Source organism: Coenobita brevimanus, chromosome 26 (genome assembly GCF_032717465.1).
Source record: "Coenobita brevimanus isolate Jiangsu-jjx chromosome 26, ASM3271746v2, whole genome shotgun sequence".
NCBI lineage: Eukaryota > Metazoa > Arthropoda > Malacostraca > Decapoda > Coenobitidae > Coenobita > Coenobita brevimanus.
In genome coordinates, this window is record NC_136979.1 from 48,522,175 (window position 1) to 48,541,225 (window position 19,051).

General features: G+C 41.3%; 1 protein-coding gene across 1 annotated transcript in view; it reads left to right on the forward strand.

Moving 5' to 3' along the window:
• The first annotated feature begins 1,830 nt into the window (after positions 1-1,830).
• Positions 1,831-19,051, forward strand: part of LOC145394109 (cysteine and glycine-rich protein 1-like) — a 46,657-nt gene continuing 29,436 nt past the window's right edge. The window contains exon 1 of the mRNA XM_080268089.1: positions 1,831-1,935. The gene's annotated coding sequence lies outside the window, so the exon portion shown is untranslated. The remainder of the gene's footprint in view (positions 1,936-19,051) is intronic.

Here is a 19,051-nt window from a genome sequence, read left to right on the forward strand (position 1 = left end):
GTAGCTTATTTCATTTCCAGTGAAAAAGGAACTGAGGCATATGTAACTGGAAATATATATTTACGTATTTGTGATACTGTTAAAGTCGTATTTCTTAAACACCCACAATTTGGCGGGAAACACTTGCTTTTTAGAAGTCTTACCAACAAGTTAGGAGCGTAGTATGTATTTCTTATAGAAAACGGGCACTTTAACTCTGAAAATAATTTGATATACACAAAATGTGTATATCACTGTACTTCATGTTTGCTCTTTCGTGCGTAAAAATTATCACAGCTATTGCTTTTAAAAAAGATATGGTAATAAGACCATAAAACAAAGGGAAATATTGGTAATACCTGTACAGAAATAGCATGATGTTAAAAGGCCAATTACCCAATATATCCAACCATGCAATATCAGGAAAAATACAGATAATAACATGTTTGAGAAATATCTTAAAGGAAAAAAAAATACTGGGATCGGTCTGGCTGAGGTGCGCGAGTTCAGCAATGGAAGTGGGTCCAACATGGGTGAGATAAAGGAAGCCTAATGTATATGGATGGAACGTATTGCAGAGTGCCAAATTGTTCACACTCGCAGATTATAAAATGACAGTGGACAGGGCATAGAAACTACTGAATTATCTGCTACTCCCTTGATTCCATCCGACATCAAGTGAGAACTGTTCTAACTTCGATCCTCAATACTTCAGCTTCCACGTCGCAACAAGGTATCTCATATGCTACTGTGGCTGCAGGAAAAAAAAAAAAAAAAAAGGGGTGGCAAAAAAAAAAACTATTTATTGGCAAGTAAAAATAAAAGTTCAAGAACAAATCTCCGGCTCCAGAGATACGTAGGCTAGGAAAAATGTCTCGAGTGGCAGATTTACAAAATTTACGGTCAGTTCCCTGTCGCAATTATGATTTGTCATCCCAAAAACAAATTGAATGCAGAATCTATCCATGGTTCTTGTTTTAAGAAGTATTACGAGTTATTTGATTTTTCTTGTTACCGGTGAATAAAATATAGGTACAGTTAGCCTATCTTCCCTCGTCTCTTGTCCTTGCAAAAAAAGCGTGGGAATTGTTGAGTCACAAAATCTGTCTGTAAATCTAGCCAGAAACCTAAATCTTCGAAGGGATTGTCATAAATGAATTGCATCCATGTCATCCTGTCCGTCATCAGGCTGCCCCCTCTGGTCCTCTGGCCTCTTCAGCTCATTTCCACCCCCGACAGCGGACAAAGCTGGGAGAAAGAACTCTCCCACTAATGGTATAACTAGGAGGGAAGGGGGCTGAGGCCCCCAGTGTCAGACCCTTGGCCCTCCCCACAGGCCCATCCATTTGAAATTTCGGTTTCATTTAATGTATGCATATTGTGTTGCTATTCCCCACCCTCCAGATGAGGGCTTGGCCCCGCCTTCGCCACCCCATTTGTCTATGCCACTGCCTCCCGCTTCTCATTTTCAGAGCAATTATTGAAACATTTGCGAAAGAAATGTTACAGAGAACATCCCTTAGTTCTGTTAGACTGACCTAAAAAATAATTAAATAATAACAGTGACCATCTATCGCTCCTTCACAAACCGGGCATCTCAGTAGGTATAAATCAGGCACTGAAGTGTGTAGGGTGAAAACCAGCCTGGAAAAGTGTTGGCAGCCCAGTAAGTACCTGACTATGGAATAGACAGTAACACTTAGTATAAGGCTCAGTGTAATCTACTGCGGAAAGAAATCAAATGGAGCATGGGTGGCAGCCACAGAGGTGAGCGTGGGGCCCGAGCATGGAGGAACGGGCGACGAACAGCAACAGACAGAACTCAAAAGGGAGTCAGTCGCACGAGAGACGCGGAGGGGTGAGGCAGAGTTCTTTCGGCGATCCTCATACTTCTCTTGTTCCTTCGGTTATATCCAGTGTCTGTGCATCAGAGGGATACCAGGCTGCCATCCACTGGTGAGTACTCTGTTGAAAGGCTTCAAGACAGCTGTTCGCTCTTAATATGCCGAATAACTTACGGGAAAATTGGGTGTTGGGTACAGTATCGTGGATGCTGTACATCATGGAAATGCCCGGAAGGTTGTAGTCAGGCCAACCTCGTCTCCGTGTAAGAGCTGAAAATGCTTGTTTTGAAATGCTGAAACTAACGTTATTAATTGAAGTTCTGTGTTTATATTCAAGTTCTGCAAAAGAGCTGGAGGAAATGGTTGCATTGACATGCGTAACTTAATTTTAGTAAGAGCTACAAAAAATTCTTGTTTGTTTTGAAGCATCGTCGGCTATGGACTCGTGTGAGTTGTACACTATGTGAAACTCCACAAAAAAGGCGGGGTAATGCTTGGTTGCTCTGAAATGACCAGCTAACTACTATTGCAAGTTTTTTGAGCTGAGAAAATATTTTAAAAAATCAAATTTTGCATTTCATAGGTTATAATATGGTAATTATGTGATGAGGGGTCAAAGAAGCATTGGCTGTACCGTAGCTTACTGTACCAGCCAATTAACACTAGTACTGTAATGAGAAGTACCAGTGAGAGTACACCTTACCGGTATTTTTTGTTAGCACCAACCGGGTATGGAAAGAATGAAACGCGCATATTGTGTATACAGCATATTAGTACTTCGTATATGTAGTCTCGCTGCCCCTATGTTCATTTGAATTTTGAGTTATACCCTATGTAGTGGTCTTTGTTGTACTGCCTTGATTTGAAATGCTAGGTGTTTGGAACTGAATCATGGTAGTTAATTTATCGTCATCGTCTCTATGCTGTTTCGACATTATTTATTAGGGTACAATTGTTGAAGTAAAAAAGAAAATAGTTAACTAAGAATCATGCTTTGTTGTTTTGTTTACCATCGAGTTTGTTTACCGTTGCCCACTTCCGCTTTTATATATTCCATTTTCATGCTCTGATAATTCTATAGGATTTACCTTATTCCTGTACTGATGTTAATTGTTTTACTCATGAGTTTGTTTTTATTACTACCAATGTCACTCCCAATTTTCCTCATGTTTTTCTTTACTGATGTTAATACTTGTTTATGGGTTTTTCCTCGTGCCTTGGTGTTCATTTTCCTACTTTTGTACTTCCTTATCCCAACATTCATGTAAAAAATGAGTTACTCGGGTGTTTTTCTTTCTTTAGTCACTGATGTAAATTATGTTTGTTTACTCTATTTTCTGTACTTTTCCATTTTCTTGGTGTGTTAATCATGATCGCCAGTAACTTATCTTTTACTGGGAGGAGGACTTTTTTTTTTTACACCTCAGCTCTTTAAATATAATATTTTTCTCGATAAGCAACTCGTAGTCTTTACACAAGGCCTAAGAATTTAGCCCCTTCAAACCCAGTGACTGTGTGTGTGTGTGTGTGTGTGTGTGTGTGTGTGTGTGTGTGTGTGTGTGTGTGTGTGTGTGTGTGTGTGTGTTACTGTTTTAGACGATTTTATAGAACTTTGAAACGACCTTAGTATGAAAGGTTAGATGAGTACCGTACTGTATATCTAACCCTTGCAGTTCCAAGTCTTCCAAGCTGAAAACAGTAAAATCGACACTAAATGGCAAGAATACACTCCAAAATACGTCGTCAGATTGATGGGGTTGAAAAAGACTAGGGTGTTTTGGCATATTTTTTTCCCTTTGGTAGTGACTTTTGGGTGCGTGGTGATGGGGTATGTTATTGGACGTGCCTTAGCAAGTTAGGCTCACTACCTGATGTGCGTGCAAATGCATTGGTTTGGTTCCGTCACACCTTGCCAGACTCTCTCTCTCTCTCTCTCTCAACTTCTTTGTCTTTTACCTAGTTCATCATATTAATGTTTATTATATACTTACCGTATACTGAGGTATATACTGATTTTCGCATACTTATAGCCCAGTTGGAATAATTTCCATTCCTTGGCATTATGTTATCCCAAAATCTTCACCGCTAATCACCTAATGAAGCTTCTGTGCTTTTTACCGCATAGTTTTCCTCATTATGTTTCCTGCATAACCGTTTTGTTTATTTCCACTCCTTGTCATCATTTCATTATTCATCCCAACCTCAGTCAGCGGTCATCATTACTGTTTGGCAAATTGTGACTAAATTTGTACAAATCAGAAAATTATAAATATATATATATATATATATATATATATATATATATATATATATATATATATATATATATATATATATATATATTTTAAGGCAGCATCATGGATGTGAAATAGTGGTGTGGGCTGTCCGTAGAGTTTGCAGATAAGGTGCAGATTAGCGCAAGCTGAGACGTGATGCTTCTGTTTTGATAAATTAATAATAGTTTCGGTGACATTTCGAAGGCTGGATTGATGTGTGAATGATTATGTGATCCATTTACTACTTATTTAGTGACAACACTGAATTTTGTGTTTTACGTTTCTAAAAAAAATGTTTTATCCACTCCATATTTCGGAGTGGAGAGAGAGAGAGAGAGAGAGGGATTAAAACTAAAAGGGGAGTATATCACAGGGTGTTGTGTCATAGGCATATACGAGAGGGTGGTGTGGCATAGAAGAGGAAAGGGTTAGGGGAGAATATGAGGGAGGGTGGCTTGTCACGGAAGGAGAGATTAAATAGTACTAGTAGCTAGTTGTTGTAGCCCTTCTGCAGCCCACCATCCTCCGCTTGGGGGAGATAAGGAGGGAGCTGAGGGACCTTTGTATAACCAGGCGGCCCCACCTCCCGGTCATATCAGTGCCACTACGTGAAGGCGTCCCTCCCCAGCACCAAGGAGTGATTAAAATGGGAGTCTATGAGGAAGGCCGTCGCGTCCTGGGAATATACGAAAGATTGTAGTGAGGTAGGGCACGAGAGGTCACTGATGAGTGTAAGTACAGGCGAGGACGTAATTATCGATTCACATAATTAGGGTTGATAACGAGACAAGTGAACAGTGAAGTACGGAACCCAGCATTGCCATCTCCGGAACACACCAGACTTATCAAACTGTAAGGTACGAAATTCATAACTATTCGACAGGAATGTGTATAGCCTTTATGAGGCTGGCTGGTTTAGCGTGTGAGGGGCCGATCTTGGGCTTAGAACAAATATGCTTAGAGATCAGCATGTTTACCCTATCACAAGAATCGCCCTGAGAGAGAAGGGGGGAGGGGGAGTAATATTTCTCCGGCTGATGACGACTGTTGAGAGAAAGAGAGAGAGGGGGGGGGGCAATATTTCTCCGGCTGAAGATTGTTACCATCCACATCAAAAGGAGGAGGATTAGTGGCCACATAAACTTCGGCGGGAATCATTACAGATCCGAAGGTCGTATATATTCCCGCGGGCTTAGAGGGCTCTCCATATATTCTTGGTCTGCTTGATTTTGTATGTGGCGCATTAGTATTCAGTTGTATGGTATATGCAGACGAGGTGGCTTCTGTGACATACTCAGTTATTAAAATCGTTTGGTGTTAGCTGGGTTTGAATGCTAGAGTTTTCCCCACCATGAGAGGGAAGAGGGATACCAGTAAATATGTATGTCGTATTATGTATATTAGTGTACTGAATTGTGTGTGTGTGTGTGAGAGAGAGAGAGAGAGAGAGAGAGAGAGAGAGAGAGTCTAGTGGGTTGTAATATGGCACGTTACTACAGCATTCCCCATGTGCCTTGAGCATGCAAAATGTGTTAATATTAAAAGCCTATATAATAAAATACGTATTAACAATAGGTTGCATAAGAAAAAAAAATCAGGACGAGAAGCTAAGAAACCTTCAAAAGACACGCGAATACAACCTTGAGTTTCTCTTTAAAAATTTGAAATCTGCTCCTTCCGGTTTGGCTATATAAATCCCGTTGTTTTTCTGTGTTGCTTATGTATATTTCATTTTTTTCCCACATCCTTATATCCATTACTTCCATTCTTCCTTATACCTCCTTAGAATGTATTGAAATGGGTAAACCGTATTCATTTACTAGGCTATCTTACAGTTCATATTTTTAGCGAGAAACAGTGATCAGAAATGTTGGGCTGGAGAGAGACACAGGTTAGTTTGAATTCTTTCTTTTCTCTAACGGTTTGGACTACACAGAACCCCTTCTTAAGAGAGTTCTGTGTAGCCCGAAACGTTAGAAAAAAATAAAGAATTCAAGCTTTAACCTGTGCTTCTCTCCCATGCAACATTTCCACTTGTCACAATGGATCATCTTCACAAGTATCCGATATTGTACCTGTGCTAGGATTTATCAGCCCAGCAATATTGTTCATTGGTAACCTGTGTAGAACTAAAATCAAACCTAGCCTAACGCAGCCTAACATAGCCAAGCCTAACCTAACTTAACCTGGCCTTACAATTAGCCAGGTGACTTTAAAGAAACGACAGAGCCAATCGAAAGAGCTTTTAACCGTATGATTCCTATAATTTCTTGACAAATAAATAACAATAAATATATAAAATAAATAAGAAAATCACTCCCTTCTAGCCTGAAAGGCGTACCGTACCTGGGTCCATATTCTCGATGGGTAAGGAGGTTCCCAAACGCCTCATCCTAAGCGATTTATTTATATTACTCCTCACAGTCTCTTGTGTCATTTAAATCACTCCAGTACCACCATACTCACCATAAATAGGATAACCCACTAAGGAAGAGGTGCTAGGGAGCTTCCTTAAACGACGAGAATACGGACTTCTGGCGCATTCTAAATAATATACATACAGATTAGGCTAGCGAAGGGTGGAGGATCGTAGACAGGGTTATCGTCAAAACTGCCCTGCCAAATATAGAGCGGCTTTCGTTGTAGAGTTTATTTTTAGCAGGTGGATATTAACCCAGATTATTTTTTTCTTTTTTTTAATTTTCTATATGGCGGTGAGTTTATGGCAAAAGTGGATATAATGGAGGATAGGGTAGGGGTTTGTGTGTGTGTGTGTGTGTGAGAGAGAGAGAGAGAGAGAGAGAGAATTTTGCAGGATCTCTCTCTCTCTCTCTCTCTCTCTCTCTCTCTCTCTCTCGGTCACGGAAGGCCCCAGTTTATGTCGGCTTTATCATTTAAGGTAATCCGGTCAAAAGAATATCTCTTTCACGAGGCAAGTTTATGGGATCAGAAAGAGAGAGAGAGAGGAGAGAGAGAGAGAGAGAGAGAGAGAGGTTAAGTGGAATGAATGTGATTTGTGTGTAGCGTGTATGGAAGATGTGTAGATCTTATATATGCATGTATAGGATGAAGAGTGTTGTTATTATTGTCTGCTGTTAGTGATGATGATGGTGATAATGTGGATAGTGATGGTGATAACGTGAGGGTGAAGCAAGATAAACGAAATTTGATGCAGTGATTATGTGGGCGGTGGTAGGTCATATTACAATCTCTGGATTTGGGGCCCTGCATTCACAGCCACCTCTCCCCTTCCCTATACACCTACCCACATACCCCCCCCCCACACATGCGCACATAACCCCCACACCTATGCACATAACCTCCCCACACATACACACCTACGCTCCATCTCCTACCCCCCCCCACCCACACACACACTCAGACATCCACGCTCACATCTAAGTCCGGGCTTGTAACTCACCCACATCTGTACCCACACCCACTCCTACACCTACTTTCTCATTCCTACTCACACCAACACCCATGTTCATACTCACATGTACAACCACAACCACACCCAAATACATACACCTACACTTACACCCACATCCATCCCCATACCAGCACACACACACACACACACACACACACACACACACACACACACACACACACACACACACACACACACACACACACACACACACACACACACACACACACACACACACACACACACACACACACACACACACACACCTGCCTTATCTCGCAAGGTAAATAGCTAACAGATTGTGGGAGGCGATGGGAAGGTGAGAGTGGTTATTTAAGACCTGGGGAAGTATATAAAATTTCTCCTATGCCTTTTCTATGCAAGGAAGAAGGAACCAAAGGCCAGAAGCCCGCAACACTGTTCCCTCCAAGAAAACAAAAAAAAACAATAACATAGAGCCAACTTGCTTTTCTATGTATCCAAATTCCTTTTCTGTGTATTTTCTGTGACATCAGGCGAATTTATCCTTTCAGAGGAAACCATTTATAGTGAAAGCATCAATGAACGTCATATCTAAACTCCCTGATTCGAAAAAGCCTTTCTTGATCCACATGAAAGCGTCAGAGGAAAGCGAGAATAAAGATAAAAAATATGATGTTCTCGGAAGCAAGAGGTTAAATTGTATATAAGACTGATTGTATGTACAGTTGTCTGCACCCTTACGTGTACTAAATACTTCACAGTGAAACCAGAGCGAATACTGAAGTGAAAAAATACGAAAAACAAGACGATCTGTAATTAAAGGGATCTATTGTGAACACCCTCTTAAAAACTGCCAAAGTCTGTAAATATAGCCCCTGGAATAGGAGGGATTGATAGGAAATGAATCTTGAAGTGAAAAATATCAAATGATAGTTAATTGTTATGGAAACTTATAGTTAAAATTTGCCGTGAAATTCCATAAATACGACCAGGAAGACTTGGGAGTGAACCGAGGAGTGGCCTATTTTCGCGGTGCGGTGCGACGGTCGTTGATACTTCATTTATTTCTGTGTGTGTGTGTGTGTGTGTGTGTGTGTGTGTGTGTGTGTGTGTGTGTGTGTGTGTGTGTTCCTTTTTCACGTTTCCGGTTATAATTGTGGGAATAGGATTGAGATAATGGTGATGTTGATGATATACGTCTATACAAGAAATTTCAACTGATTATTGCTATTTAGTTGTGTAGTACAGGCATTTAACTGTATCCGTCTCATGTCTGGTGTTTCCCTCAGATGAATAATATTACTGACAGATTAAGTCTTAGTTGTATAGGCCTACATTGCCTGAAAGTGAATTAAGTGATAAGCAAAGGCGTTATCTTTGCCAGTCTGTTTAATATCGCCCTCAATTAAAGAGCAGCTGGAACAGTTATTTAAAAATGGAATAATTAGCGCCATAGTTTATTTACTTATATATTTTCTGAGCACACGTGTAGCAGGATGCCGTGCCTTATGTATTGTTACCGGTAATGGAATGCGGTGATGCGTCTCGGTGTGTGTGTGTGTGTGTGTGTGTGTGTGTGTGTGTGTGTGTGTGTTTCCAGCGTCAGTTCTTAATAGGGATGTTTGTTGCTTGGCTTGTAGTAGTGTTGCTGAAATGAGAAGTTAGCGCCTTATTTTGGGACGGTAATGGAATATTGGTTTTGTGTGTGTGTGTGTGTGTGTGTGTGTGTGTGTGTGTGTGTGTGTGTGTGTGTGTGTGTGTGTGTGTGTGTGTGTGTGTAGCCATTGATTAGTGAAGCCCTGCACATCCTGACTCACTGAACTTACTGGAGCCCCACCTTTGCTCTACAGGTGGTATTGTGTCGTCTACTTCAGCCTATTCTCAATCACCACCATATTCTTTCCAGTAATGCTAAATTATTTGCATCTCCCGTATACATACATTCATATATATATAAACTCGTATCTTAAATTTCGGCATGGTGGTAATGAAATACGTACTGTAGTATAATGAATCAGTAACTGACGATAATGTAAATAGTCTAAGTACTGTAAGATACTAGGTACTGGCGTTTAGATAGAAATACATTACTTATACCTACCTTTATTAATTTAGTAGTGAGGTAAAATGAGTTCCAGTTTAAATGGTGTTGATAATGCATAAGGGGAGTTGTTTTGAGAGTAAAAATAGATTCCCTTAGTGCTATACAATACTGCAGTAAGCGATTAGGTGAAAATACATAACGGATACTGTTTTATTGACTGAATAGTGATATAAAAATAGAAACATTAAATAAAATTAATATTACGGATACTATATTAGTGATCGAGTGGTGATATAAAAAACAAAATAGATAAAATACATGTTATTGATCGAGTGGTGGTATTGAAATAGGTAAAATGAAAATACATTACGGATAGCGTATTCTTGATCGAGTGGTGAGATAAAAATAGATATCTTACCGTATAATAACAGTGCGTTCATAATGCATAAAAGCACTTTGTGTGGGGCTTCCCTTGACTCACATGCATAATTAACTTACTACCGTACGCCGAATGGATGCTCATGCCACACAAAGTGATTCTCCACATCATATTACCTCTCACACTACTATGCTTTCCCACATCAACAGTATCACCTGGTTGTACCCTGAATATAGGTACAGTGATGATTACACCCATATGCGTATTAACAGTCTTGAATCCTGTGATGTATTCCCTTACCTTTTTTTCTTTATATATCAAACTGTTTTTATTTAGGAGAGACCTTTAGCGGTGAAGGCGTTAATGAAGACAATAAATTATTGCCTAACCCCTCCACCTCGAAGTCTTTCATGAGCTGTAAAAAATCGCCTGGTGGTAGGAAGACTATATCTATCTATCTATCTATATACAGTATATATATATATATGTGTGTGTATAAAATACGTCATCGTAGTGAAATGGTTACTTTTTGTATACTACGGTTTCTGAGCAAAAAAGTGGTTTAAATATGTGTGTGTGTGTGTGTGTGTGTGTGTGTGTGTGTGTGTGTGTGTGTGTGTGTGTGTGTGTGTGGAGAATGAAAGGTGAGTACACAGGCAAGGAGGCTGGCCCAGGTTCTGTTGACTGAGGGAGGAGAGGCACACACACACACACACACACACACACACACACACACACACACACACACACACACACACACACACACACATTCTCTCTCTCTCTCTCTCATTATAGTCTGTCTGTCTTCCTGTTTATTTCCTTAAGCCCATCTGACTGTCTCTAGAGTTTGTCGAAAAATTAAGAAAAATATAAGGAAAAATTAAAGATAACATTATTGAAATATATCGTAAAGAAAATGAAAAAAAAAAGAAATGGTGCGTATACAGAGAATTAAAGAAAGTAAAATAAGAATGAAAGAAGTTAAAGAAAGTGCACGAAGCGTTAAAAAAATGGCAGAGGAAATGAGAACCAATAAAGAAGGTGGAAGGAAACGAGGAAATGAAATAAGTGTTGTGAGAACGAAAAACGGAAAAAGTGTAAAGAAAATGTAGGCTAAGTAAGAGGTAATCATGGCGGAAGTACTGAACAGAGAGAGAGAGAGAGAGAGAGAGAGAGAGAGAGGATTTGAAGGTTCAGGAGGAGGAAGTGGAGAAGGGGGAGTTGGATGTCACTGAGAAGGAAGGAGGAGGAAAAGAAGAGGGGAGGGAAGAAAAAGGAAAGGTAGTGAGAGTGTAGGGAGGGGAAGGGGAAAGAAGGTAAAGATAGGAAAGTAAGATGGGAAAGGGGAGTCGAGAAGAGCAGGATGAGATGAAGGAATGGGAACGAGGAGGGAAAGGAAAAGGGATGGAAGATGGTGGGCTTGAGTGAAAGGAGGGGAGGGGGAGGAGGTTAGAGGCAGGGAAGAAAATGAGGGAAAAGGGGGAGGGGGGGTGAAAGGGAAGGGAGAAATATACTGTTTCTCCAGACTCCTCTCCAAACACCCCTTAGCCTACTCTCACATAGGCCTACATCACTTTCACTTCTCTTTGTGAGTGTGTGTGTGTGTGTGTGTGTGTGTGTGTGTGTGTGTGTGTGTGTACAGAATCACTTGAGTCCTATCTAAAGTATGTATACCCGCTGTCTCACTCGTGCGAAGAATAAAATCTGCTTATCAAAATATTTACTACCGAACCCCCAGTCTCAGAGTTTATGTAGGGTGGCCGGGACCAAAATGCCTCCGCTCACCACTCACCTCCACTCAGTCCCTCCAGCCGCTTCAAGCCGCATTATTTTTAACTCGTATTTTACACTGTGTCGTATTTTCGTAGGCTGAAGAGATTCCATGGCATCTCCTATTATTATTATTATTATTATTATTATTATTTGTATATCACTTTAATATATTAATTTTGAAGATATTAGTCCTCTATCTTTTTTTTTTCTTACTATCACCAGTAGGTTTTTTTTTATTTAGATTAGGGGATCTGATATAGCAAAGGGATTAAATATGCATATATGATACATGATTACTAAATTATTTTACCGTATGCATTAAATTAACCGGTATGGGTGGCTTTCTTGGGCGCTTCCTAAGATCACAATCCCACGCTGTATTCTCGTTTTTCTTTTTATTGTAGAGTACATAAATCACAATACGTGCAGGAAATAGAGACATGTATTAAACCGTATTATTCTCATATTCTCGTACTGATACACTGTACAGAAATAACATACCGGTGTATGGAAATATTTCCATTCCATAAGGATAAACAGATGAGGATGAGATGCTGTACATTTGAGGATGAGATACTGTACAGGTATACTCTCTTCATTCAAACGTGGCCTAAATTGCCATTTCTCCATCTTGAATGCAGGGTTGTAACGCTACATTCACGCTAGAAGATGGTGCTAGTCATCCTGGAGTGCTATGGCAGGTTAGAGTAAAAAGGGTGTAGTACTTTCTTACTAACTTGGCCGAGGTTTTCGTTCGGCAGCTGATGTCAATAAAGATAATACCGCATTTCTTCATGATTTCCACAACAGTTCTTCGTGACTAGCGTGATACACAACTCAACATTAGGTGTAGAGAGATGACAATTTTAGACCAAGTTACAACAAGAGTATAACTATTGTTACAGCTAACATTCAGGATAGACATGGCTTTTGAAAAGTGTATGGAAGGCCCTTACGCCCACGAACATAGGGCCTCGGTCCTCCTCTCTACCCACCCTCTCTACCCACCCTGAGGCACATGTTTGTAAAGACCAGTCACCAGGAGGGAGGAAGGTGAGGGGGGGGGAAGGGAGGGAAAATGGGAGAGAGGAAGGTATTTGGTTTGGTGGAGAGAGTGAGAGAGGGGAGGGGAGGGGAGGGAAGGAGAGAGGGAGGGGGGAGAGTTGAGACTGAAAGGAAAGGAATGGAAAGCAAACAAAAACAGACTTACGTAGGAAGGGGAGGGGGGTGACAGTGGGAGAGGGAAGGACGGACGGAGCTTGAGAGAGAGAGAGAGAGTGAGGACAGGGGGTGGGGACCCTAAAGCAATGTGCCTCGACAAGGACCATACTCTCATGGGCTTTGATTCTTAGCTCTACTTCCTTTGCTGTTTATTTTGTAGATTATACCTTGATATTCTCGTCTGTGTCATCAACATATTGTAACATCGACAAAGTCATAAATATCGTACTTGTTAATACAATATTCTCGAACCACATGTTTTGAGGACAATGAATTATGAATGGATGATAGCATTGTAGATATAAGTATTACATTACTGGTTACTGAAATAATATATAGCCGGTAATACTCGTATGCTGGTTGTCTTTTCAACTGGTGGTTTTATCTGTACGATTACTGATTGATGTCTTTGATGGATCCTTTATGTATTTTATAGACGAATTAGAATTCTCTAGTTAATGATACTTTCATATATGCCTGTTGCATGACGAATACGGTGGCAAGTTAGTAAAGTCATATTCAGTGCATTGGTGTAGGCCAGTTGGTGCATGTATTGGCTAGTTTGTGCATGTGAGTCCTGTCCTGTGAACCAGTACACTACACGTTACCACCACCACCATTTGTGTCTGCTCTCACGGGGCCGGGCCGGATGCCAGCCTCGGGTATCTCTAACCGTTAACACTTCAAATGCGGTATCCATAACTCCTTCACTACCAGGATATCTCTTATAACCCCAGTTAAGTCACGACGTAGCAAGAGTAGTGTATAAAAAGATGTACCGTAGCTTACCTGTTTACATACCAATATTTCAGATCCATTGTGCCATTTAGGCCCACTGTAGATGTAATTGGTTGTTATTATGATGATGATGATTATTATTATTATTCTTTTGTATGTGGTGCGTATGTATTATGCTAATGGTATGGTATGTTCACCTGAGTGCATGTTATACCCGTGTATCATGTTATGGTGTGACATTACAAGCACTCCCATCATGCTTGCTGTCGGTGCCAAGGCTGAGGGGAACGGGGTGACGCCCTACACTACGCTATATCCTGAGTGCCGCGCCGCCGCGTCTGGCACTCCTCTATCATACACTAATGGTATGCACGATTCACTTTTAAACTATATTACTTTAATATGAAATATAACGGGGATTGTAATTGTCAGTGAACTGCATTTTCACTCAGGCCGACCTTAAGAAAATCCTCTGGCGATAGAAAGAATAAAACAAGGGTCTCAGTCACTAAAAAAAAAAAAAAGTATGAAAAACGTTCTTAAATGACCAGTTTTAAATAAAGCACAGCGATATAATTCTAGGATTTTCAGTACGCCACAATATAGGATGAAATGGCAGTAAAGCTGTAGTATAGAACAGAATGGTAAGTTGTTTAAATAATGCGGTATATATATATTTTTTGTGATTAAATACAATGTACAGATTAAAAATTATATAAGCGCTGAATGTAACTTATTAGGTGTGGTACGTACAGAGTGACGTTACTCCACGTTTCTTGGGCAGGCACTTAAGCCGATGATTGTTTTGAATCTGGTGTGTGTGTGTGTGTGTGTGTGTGTGTGTGTGTGTGTGTAACGGTCTGGTGTGACGGGTGGGCCGGGTGGTGTGTCCCTCCAGCAGTACAAAAGGGAATCACGCCCTTATGCATAACGTAACTAAGGTTGTTTGTCGCCTGTCTCGCATTAGTGTAGATCAAATGAGGGTTATCTGAAATAAGTTTGAAGTTAGCGCCTTATTTTTGAACAGTAATGGGATGTTGGTGAGTGTACCTCCTGCAGTACACTTGGGAATCACACCCTTATGCCTAACGATACTAGGGATGTTTGTCGTCTGGCTCTTATTAAATCAAATGTGGGTACTCTGAAATAACCGTCGCGAACTCGGACCCTGAGCTGTCGACGCAAAGCGTTTCTCGGTATGCCATACAAACTCCATGATCTTGCTGACCTAATCACTTCATCGTCCCTTCATACTGTATCACTGACAAAAGTTTGATCATGATCCGTCGAGGGGTTCCGGAGATGTCGCGCCCACAAGGATAAAGTATGTCGACCCCCTATGACGTTGACCTTGCTTACCTGATCGGGTCATCATCCCTTCATACTGTATCACTGACAAAAATTTGATTGAAATCTTCGTGGGGTTCAGAAGACATCGCGCCCCTATGTCGACCCCATATGACCTTGAGCTTGCCGACCTAATATTATGCTCTTGAGCTTGCTGACCTAATCGGCTCATCGTCCCTTCATACTGTATCACTGACAAAAGTTTGGTCGAAATTCGTCGAGGGATTCAGGAGATGTCGCGCCCACAAGGATAGGTCGACCCCATATGACCTTGGCCTTTGATCCCTTAGCCCATCCCAAGCAGTTCATCATCTCCACATACTGCATCAATGACAAGTTTTGTGGAAATCCGTCGAAGGGTTCGGGAGATATCTCCCCCACAGTAGTGTTGCGGACGCACGGACCCACACACGCCTGGACGCAAGCACGGACAGACCAATCACTTAATGCGATGGGCGGAGGCATAATGGGTACAAAGGTAACGCCTCAATTCTGGACAGTAATGGAATATTGGTGTATGTCCCTGTGCTCACTACATGGTAATCACGTCCGTATTCATGATGTTACTATGGGTGTCTTGCATGGCTCTTAGTTGTGTTGATGAATTGGGGGTACAACTAATACTACCGCTAAGTACAGTAATTATTATTTAATGAACATCTTAGTTGTTCCGAACCACTGTACATTCGTGATACAGCCATCTCTCTCTCTCTCTCTCTCTCTCTCTCGAAAGAGAATATAAATAGCCACTTTGGTGCGGTATTCCCGTATATCCGGCTCTTGTTAGAGAAATGTCAGGGTTATGAAGAGGCCCTTGTCTGTAGTGAAAAAAAAAAAAAATGTTACTCTGCGGTGCCTTACATTTAGAAACAGGAAACGTTATGGGAGATTGTGTTGTATGTCCTGTTTTAATAATCATGTATTGTCTTCTGTTGTGTTGCATCCCTCTCTTTCTTTCTTGAATATATTCTTGCAATTCACTTTTTTTTTTCCAGCTGAGGAAACATATTTAAATTTCTTTACTTGAGAAGAAACATTCTCCAGTAACCACTTTGTAGGTGCATATATATATACCTGTAGTATATTCATGTAATCTGCAGGCGATTTATTCAGTAAACCCGGCAGTAATCAATCCATATTCGAACGTATGGGTAACCAACGCTTCTTTTGTTGAGAGCATTCACCTAACCACTTTTACTTTCTTGCACGGAGTGAAAGGCGTTCTGTTTGAAAGTTGTCCATGTTACTGTACCGAGAATTGTGCAGCAGTTACGGAGAAAAACATTCGCTTCATTTAGCGCAATTAACGCCAGCTTAATACCTGGGTTATCTTAATGCTAGGCTTTGGTACGGTTAGGAAGCTTACCGACACCATCCTTACCGGTTTATATCTGATTCTGCTTCGTTGCTACGTTCTTGTGTGTTATTCATCCAGTCAGTGTCGACATTAAATAGGTAATATGCAGCAAAAAAGGAGGATGTTAATGGGTAGTTTGGAAAATAAATCGCTGGGAAAGAGGCACTAGGGAGCCTTTTTACCCAACGAGAATACTGGCCTTGGATTCAATACTAACTGGACTTTTTCGAACATATATTATAATAATTAGATAAAGCCTTCATTAACCTTTAGTATAGGTGGTCGTTCCTAATTTAAATATAATCGTCTGGAGGTAGCAGGAATAAATTAGGACATATAAGGGAGACTTCTAAGGCCACAAGTATATAATTTCCCACCTCATCCTCCCCCCCCCCATCATACCGCAGGTAGGTGTATTATGAAGTGCAACAGGTAACCGGACATTCCACGCATCCCACACACATTTCATTAGCTCGTTGTGTAATTGTGTGTGTGTGTGTGTGTGTGTGTGTGTGTGTGTGTGTGTGTGTGTGTGTGTGTGTGTGTGTGTGTGTGTGTGTGTGTGTGTGTGTGTGTGTGTGTGTGTGTGTGTGTGTGTGTGTGTGTGTGTGTGTGTGTGTGTGTGTCCTAGTCGAGGGGTTCACAGGTCGTTTCGTCATTGCCACTGTCGTCATCTCCTTTATTATCCTTATCATCATCGTCGTCGTCTAATACATGTCTGTGGTTACGATGCGTTTTCAATGATAGCTGTACCTTTGTCAGGGTATGCTCAGGAGAGTTGTTAGCTGTGTTACTTTTGTGTGTGGTGGGGAGAGTTATTATGTTACTTGTGTGGGTAATAAGGACAGTTATATTACTTTCGTGTATAGTATGGAGAGTTGATAATGTTACTCTTGTGTACTGTGGGGAGAGTTGTTATGCTACTTCTGTATATGGTTAGGAGCGTTATGTTAGTTACGTACGTTACACGGCAGGGGCTATATGTAGGGAAGCCTGGCCTAAACGCACACTCAGCCGAATCTTACACTTATTACGTCACTTACACCCTGTACCTCACATACACTTCGCTACTCACCACCCTCACTGTCATTCATTTTCACCTGTTTTCTCTCTTCACCTTCATACCTGCATCACCCACACTTTCATTTTACCTTATATTTCCTCACTCTACTTTCATTTCTCAGTACATCAGCCCAGTTCATCCCAAACACTACTAAGTCATCCACGCGCTTGGAACCAGCCTTGTAGATCAAAGGAACCATTGACCGATACATGTGCTACAGAACCATTTCTTTGCACCGAAAACGACCCTCCCCACCCCCCTTCCACCCTACCTGTACAAATATTTACCAGGCTTTTACTATCAACCATGTTAATATTTACTGGGTAGGGTGACCAAGGGCGGGACCGGATTTCCTAAGGGAGGGTTGGAAGGAGGGAGGGAGGAAGTGGACCCTTTGACTTTGTGTTTTGGAAACGCTCGAAACTTTTGTCATAGCGGGTCATGGCCACTCTGTTCACATTAATAATAATAATAATAATAACAATAATAATAATAATAATAATAATAAGCCTGTACTCTGAGGCTCAGCTCTCCTACGTAGTATACACCACATGCCACCACTTCGGCACTAACAGCCACCATCATTACTGAATACATCCAAAGACTGTCTCATACAGACGATTTTGTGTACTGTTAGCCACACTTGAACCTGGGACAGTGTGTGTGAAGTGGAGGTCTGGTTGCAGTTTCCGACGTTCAGGCATCACAGGTACTTGGTAGCTTCAACTGATAGATGACACCTCCGTTCATTCATGTCAGTTCCAACACAAACATGTGATTATCAAGTGTGTCAAATGCTAAGCCTCTGTTACACATGGATGCTGTCCCAGGTTCATATCTTGCCAACTGTACCTCAGGGTACATACCTCAAGGTAAACACACACACACACACACACACACACACACACACACACACACACACACAGTGGAGATCTGAGGTTGGGGGAAAGGTAGACGAAAGACAGTTGCTGAGGTGACCATTAGTGTTTGTGAAAGTGTCAGTGTACCGGTTAACACATGCATAAAAGAGACTGGAAAGGAGTGAGTGTGTGTAGAAAGGCTGAGTGGAAAAAAGTGGGGTGTGGCAGAGAGAGAGAAAGAGAGAGAGAGTGAGAGACGAATAAAAAGAAAAGAAGCGGACTTAATCATCTCCGGGAAGGGTGGTGGGGTAGGGTATGTGAGGGGGCGGGTAGAACAGAGGGTGTGGGTGGAGTGATAGTGGGTGAGTGGAGTAGAGTGGATGGCTCTCACCGCCACATTTGCCACCCACTTCACGGTATCTTCACCAGACAGCCGCCTGGGACAGCTTGGAGTGGCCTATATTAATGTACAGAAACACCCGCCGAAAGAATTGTCTATGCACTTGATGGCATATTAACCGCTTTACCCCATTATAACTACCGGCATCGAAGGCATAGTTATTGTGACGGAATCGCTTTCTGTCTATGTATCCGTATGTATTTGTCGGCTTGTATGTGTATGTATCTATGAGTGTATTCGTCAGCATTATACAGGGTGCCTTCTTTCCAGCCATTGTATATTAGAGGAATGTTTCAGAGAGTAAATGTAAAGGTGGAGGTAAGTGGGTTTGCAGGTCCCCAGGTGCACAGATGTA